Here is a 6,008-nt window from a genome sequence, read left to right as displayed (position 1 = left end):
GCCCCCAAATGCTTTCACCATAAAATTGAGAACCATAAGACCTTTAGCACCATCATTTTAAATGTTTTTTTTTGTGGTTAATGAACTGGAGTTTCCATCATATATCTACAGGGTTACGAATCTAATTTGGGTACTTGGAATTCAATTTCACCATATGCTTTGAGTAATGTTATGAAGTGTATAAAAGATTTCTGAAATACAAGTACAACATGTAGTTATAGTGCATGTGCCCATAAATATATTCAAGCAATAGGACAAAAACATACCAACTCTCATTCTCTTGGATATCTATTTAAAAGTGACCAGAGTAGCAAGTTGTAAAGTACAGTAGTAGAAATTTCAATTGAAGTTCCATATGAGACACGAATAAAATGATGTTATTCATTTTACAAAGAATAAAGCACGCAAACATACAGAAAGCATGCTAAGGAACAGGATTAAACATAAGTTCCATCTTTATCGTTCTTTCAATATCATGTCACTAACCGAATAACCACAGATTAAAGGAAATAAAGCGATGTACCTGCGGGAGTGTGTCATTTTGGCTTGCGTATAAGTAAACCTCGGCAGTCAGTTCGGAAGTAATCATTTCGGGATTCTTTACCCAAGTCTTGTGGATCTACAGACGGCAAGATATTATCATTCGCAGAAAAGATTACTGTACTGAATTCCTCATCGTTGCCATCGTCATCTCTATAATTTTTGGGAGGTGTCACAAAAACAATAGACTTTTTCTTATCTAACTGGTCTTTGACATAAAATACCTGCTTAGCTTGTGAGGCTAAAATAAAAGGATCATTTTTGTATCCCAACATAGTAAGGTCAACAATCTTGTAGCCAAGAGCATCTCTTTTGACCCCACGTTTATTATCAACCCAATTGCACTTGAACAGATGAACTTTTCTTTCACAGTAATCTAACTCCCATATCTCTTGCAAGACACCATAATAAGAGGCTTTACCATATGTAACATCATCATCTCTAGATATGTGCATGTCATTTGCTGCAACGCTAACCCCACTATTCTGGTGAATTCTACCATCACGGGATCTTGTGCGGAATAGATATCCATTGATGCGATATACAGTGTATTTCGTTACCTCGTAGTGGGGTTAGCGTTGCAGCAAATGACATGCACATATCTAGAGATGATGATGTTACATATGGTAAAAAAATTTAGATCTACAACCAATATTTTTTATTTACCTCTTTCCAAAAGAAAAAAACAAAAATATTACATCAAATTGATTTTGGAGCCAGCCACTCCAAAACTACGATTGCAGTAGGAATGCATTTCTTTTGCTCTTTATATAACAAGACAAAACAATCCCATAATCAAATTCTTGATGTTTTAGATGCAGAGTTCGTGTCCTACAATTCGAGTGTCAAACTTATAGAGGCATCTGATGGCATAAAAATGACTTCGTCAAAGCTCAGGAACAATGTAGAGTGTTGAATAGCCACAACGAACCTGCAACAGGAAAATAGGGTTCTGAGTTCAAAAAAAACAAGGAAGAAAGAACGAGGGCACAACAATTAATACAAGGTGTCAGCCCAACTCAACATAAATTGTGGTCAAGACTTCTTACAAAGAGGACTTTCACAAGATATGGGAAAAACCCTGTCAAGTATGGTATTCAAAACGGTTGAGGGTTAAATTGGAACAAGGAAAATGAGATTAAAATTCACTATTCTTCACAGGCTACACAATACAAACTCCTCACACAAGCAAGTGAACCGCTCCATGCAATTCACTTAGGAAAAAGCATCAGTCCGCCCCCAAATGCTTTCACCATAAAATTGAGAACCATAAGACCTTTAGCACCATCATTTTAAATGTTTTTTTTTTGTGGTTAATGAACTGGAGTTTCCATCATATATCTACAGGGTTACGAATCTAATTTGGGTACTTGTAATTCAATTTCACCATATGCTTTGAGTAATGTTATGAAGTGTATAAAAGATTTCTGAAATACAAGTACAACATGTAGTTATAGTGCATGTGCCCATAAATATATTCAAGCAATAGGACAAAAACATACCAACTCTCATTCTCTTGGATATCTATTTAAAAGTGACCAGAGTAGCAAGTTGTAAAGTACAGTAGTAGAAATTTCAATTGAAGTTCCATATGAGACACGGATAAAATGATGTTATTCATTTTACAAAGAATAAAGCACGCAAACATACAGAAAGCATGCTAAGGAACAGGATTAAACATAAGTTCCATCTTTATCGTTCTTTCAATATCATGTCACTAACCGAATAACCACAGATTAAAGGAAATAAAGCGATGTACCTGCGGGAGTGTGTCATTTTGGCTTGCGTATAAGTAAACCTCGGCAGTCAGTTCGGAAGTAATCATTTCGGGATTCTTTACCCAAGTCTTGTGGATCTACAGACGGCAAGATATTATCATTCGCAGAAAAGATTACTGTACTGAATTCCTCATCGTTGCCATCGTCATCTCTATAATTTTTGGGAGGTGTCACAAAAACAATAGACTTTTTCTTATCTAACTGGTCTTTGAGATAAAATACCTGCTTAGCTTGTGAGGCTAAAATAAAAGGATCATTTTTGTATCCCAACATAGTAAGGTCAACAATCTTGTAGCCAAGAGCATCTCTTTTGACCCCACGTTTATTATCAACCCAATTGCACTTGAACAGATGAACTTTTCTTTCACAGTAATCTAACTCCCATATCTCTTGCAAGACACCATAATAAGAGGCTTTACCATATGTAACATCATCATCTCTAGATATGTGCATGTCATTTGCTGCAACGCTAACCCCACTATTCTGGTGAATTCTACCATCACGGGATCTTGTGCGGAATAGATATCCATTGATGCGATATACAGTGTATTTCGTTACCTCGTAGTGCGGGCCGTGTGATATCCATCTTAAGTTCTCTGAGATACTTTCTCTGTCGTCTGCCAACTCTTTTTCAACCTGAAATTCATTATTAGGATGAACCTTGAGTTTAAAGGAATATAACACATCAAACAAGACACTTTTTCTATGACCTATTACCTCATTTTTTAACCAAGCGCCAAAAGTGTTAGAGTGCTCTTTCTCTAGCCATGCTCGCTTTTTAGTAGAATAGTTAGTTTCCAAATATAGCTTGTGTCGGCTGGTATGTACAATAACCAAATGTTATTATACTTTGTACAAAAAAAAAAACAGGAAAAAAAAACAAACTAATACTTACTCTATGTAAGGCTCAATTTCAGGCGTGTTCTGCATTACATAGAAATGTGCTTGTCTCAACTGTTCAGGGGTAACTATACACGGCTCTTCAGCTGATAACGGTTCTCCCTCCTGAGATGTATTATGCCTATCTAGTGGAATACCAATTGTCCTGATGCTTTTATGGTACTCACAATATATCTCAATCGTCTCTTCTGCAACATTCTCTTCGGCAATGCATCCACAAGGTTGATTCTTGTTTCGCACATGCCCCTTTATAACCTTCATACACCTTTCGAAAGGATAATCCATCGAAAGCAAACCGGACCGCATAACTTCACTTCCCTGGTAAGATGTACAGTTAAATGAATCATGATGTCAAAGAAGGATGGAAGAAAATACTTCTCTAGTAAGCATAATGTCACATAGAGATCCTCTTGCAATTTATCTAGCTCTTCCACCATGATTTCTTTGGCAGATATTGATCTGAAAAAGAAACAAAACCTGATAATAGCATATCTCACAGGTGTAGGCATAATTGATCGAATAGCGACGGGCAAAAATTGTTGCATAAGCATATGGTAATCATGTGATTTGAGTCCGATCAGCTTACGCTCTTTTAGGTTCACAAGGGTGGAAAAATCCGAACAATACCCTTCTGGAACTCTTAACTCGGATAGTGTCTCCAAGAATATGTCTTTTTCTTCCGTAGTTAATGTATAACATGCTGCGGGAAGTATCGTTCCTTTGTCATCTGTCTTAGGTTGTAACTCCGATTTTAACCCCAAACGCACCAAATCCTTTCTGGCGTTTAATCCATCTTTTGTATTCCCGTTGTGCAGCAACGTTCCAACAAGACTTTGTCCCACATTCTTTTCGACATGCATGAAATCAATACAATGTTGGACATCATTATAGCGCCAATATCTAAGTAGTCGCTGCCATATGTTGTACTTGCTCCAGTAAGTGGTTTCCCTGCCTTCCTCTTCCTCACCTGACCTATCGACTTCTTTTGATATTTTTCTGATGCGCTCAATTTTCGTTTTTCCGATGAGCTTCATCTTTCCACCTTTTCCAGGTGTAGCCTGCACGTCTTCCCCTTGAGTATTCGTCCCCTTCTTTCCCCATGAATTCTTTATACATTTTACCTCGTCATATATTTCTTCCCCGGTCATTGGTTCTGGAGCAGTCTCCCACTCTTGTTTTCCGCCAAATGCCCCCTTCTGCCTTCTGAACGGATGCTCATAGGGTAAAAATCTTCTATAACCAACATAAACATTCTTGTTTGAGTCATGAAGCCTAATACTGTGAGTTTTTTTACGACACACCACACAACCATGATATCCAGCGTAGCGACAACCACATAGTGTACCAAGAGCAGGATAATCGTTTATCGTCCACAAAACAACTGCACGTAGAGTAAACATTTCTTGGGCATATGCATCCCATGTTCTCTTTCCCTTCTCAAATAAGAATTGAAAATCTTTAACAAGAGGTTCTAAAAAGACATCGATGTTGTTTCCTGGCGCACCATCTATAAGTAACGACAACATGATGAACTTTCTCTTCATACACAGCCCCGGTGGAAGGTTGTAAATCACAACCAAAACTGGCCATACACTGTGATGTTTGGTGCCTGTGTTTACATCAACTCCATCAGCCGAAACAGCTAACCGCAGATTTCTTGGATCACCTTTAATTTCTGGGAAATTGTTATCTATCTCTCTCCAAGCATGTGAGTCTGCCGGATGACGTAAAACACCGTCTTTGTTTCTAGTGGTATCGTGCCATATCAAATCTTTTGCTGTGTGCTTCGATTGAAACAGCCGCTGAAATCTTGGGATGATGTCGAAGTACCACAATACCTTTGCTGGAACATTCTCGTAAACTTTACCATCCCTGTCAACTTTCCATCTGGGTGCTTTACAAGTAGGACACACTTTTTCATCCTTGTACTCATTCCAATAAAGAATGCAGTTGTTGATACATGCATGTATCTTTGTGTACCCTGAACCCATTGATTTCAATATTTTTTTTGCCTGATATGTACTCCTCGCCATTAAATTACCTTCTTTGGGAAGCATGTCCTTTAACAAGGGTAACAATTCATTAAAAAACATGTCTGATGCACCGTTCTTACTCTTCAACTTAAACAACTGCACAATTGCAGACAACTTTGTGAAGTTGGGACATCCTTCGTATAAGGGCTTTTCAGCATTTTCAAGTAACTTTTTAAACTTTATAGGGTCATCTGCGAACTCTTCTGCAGCCTGCATCATATCTATAGTGTCTGGAGCATCAGTGGGAGTTCCCATTCCAAAATCTTCGTCTGGAGCATCAGTGGGAGTTCCCATTTCAAATTCAGCGTGCATACCATTGTTGACGTTAACTGGCTTACTACTAGTTATTGCCTCATCCTTTTCCCCATGCTTATTCCAAATAGTATACGTTTGATCGATTCCATTTACGAATAAATGATCTTCTACGTCGCCAACGGAGCATGCACAGAGATTTAAACAATTTGTACACGGACACAACATAAGAAATTCATCATATGTCTCACCCTCCTCCTTGAGATGGTTGACAGCATACCGCAGAAACGCCGCAACTCCTTCTCTATAACGTTTCTTCGTTCTATCAGTACTCATCCAGGATTTATCCATTCTGAAACGCAAAGAGACCAGTAGATCCATCAGTTGCACTCCAATGAAAGCAAAAACTGATAAATCAATTCAGAAATACAAGCTTAGCATTAACTAATAAATATGTTTCATTTCAAAATAATAGTTATCCCCTAACTTGACAATTTAGACATAC

This window comes from Papaver somniferum, chromosome 7 (genome assembly GCF_003573695.1).
Source record: "Papaver somniferum cultivar HN1 chromosome 7, ASM357369v1, whole genome shotgun sequence".
Classification (NCBI taxonomy): Eukaryota; Viridiplantae; Streptophyta; class Magnoliopsida; order Ranunculales; family Papaveraceae; genus Papaver; species Papaver somniferum.
This window is presented reverse-complemented; position numbering follows the sequence as displayed.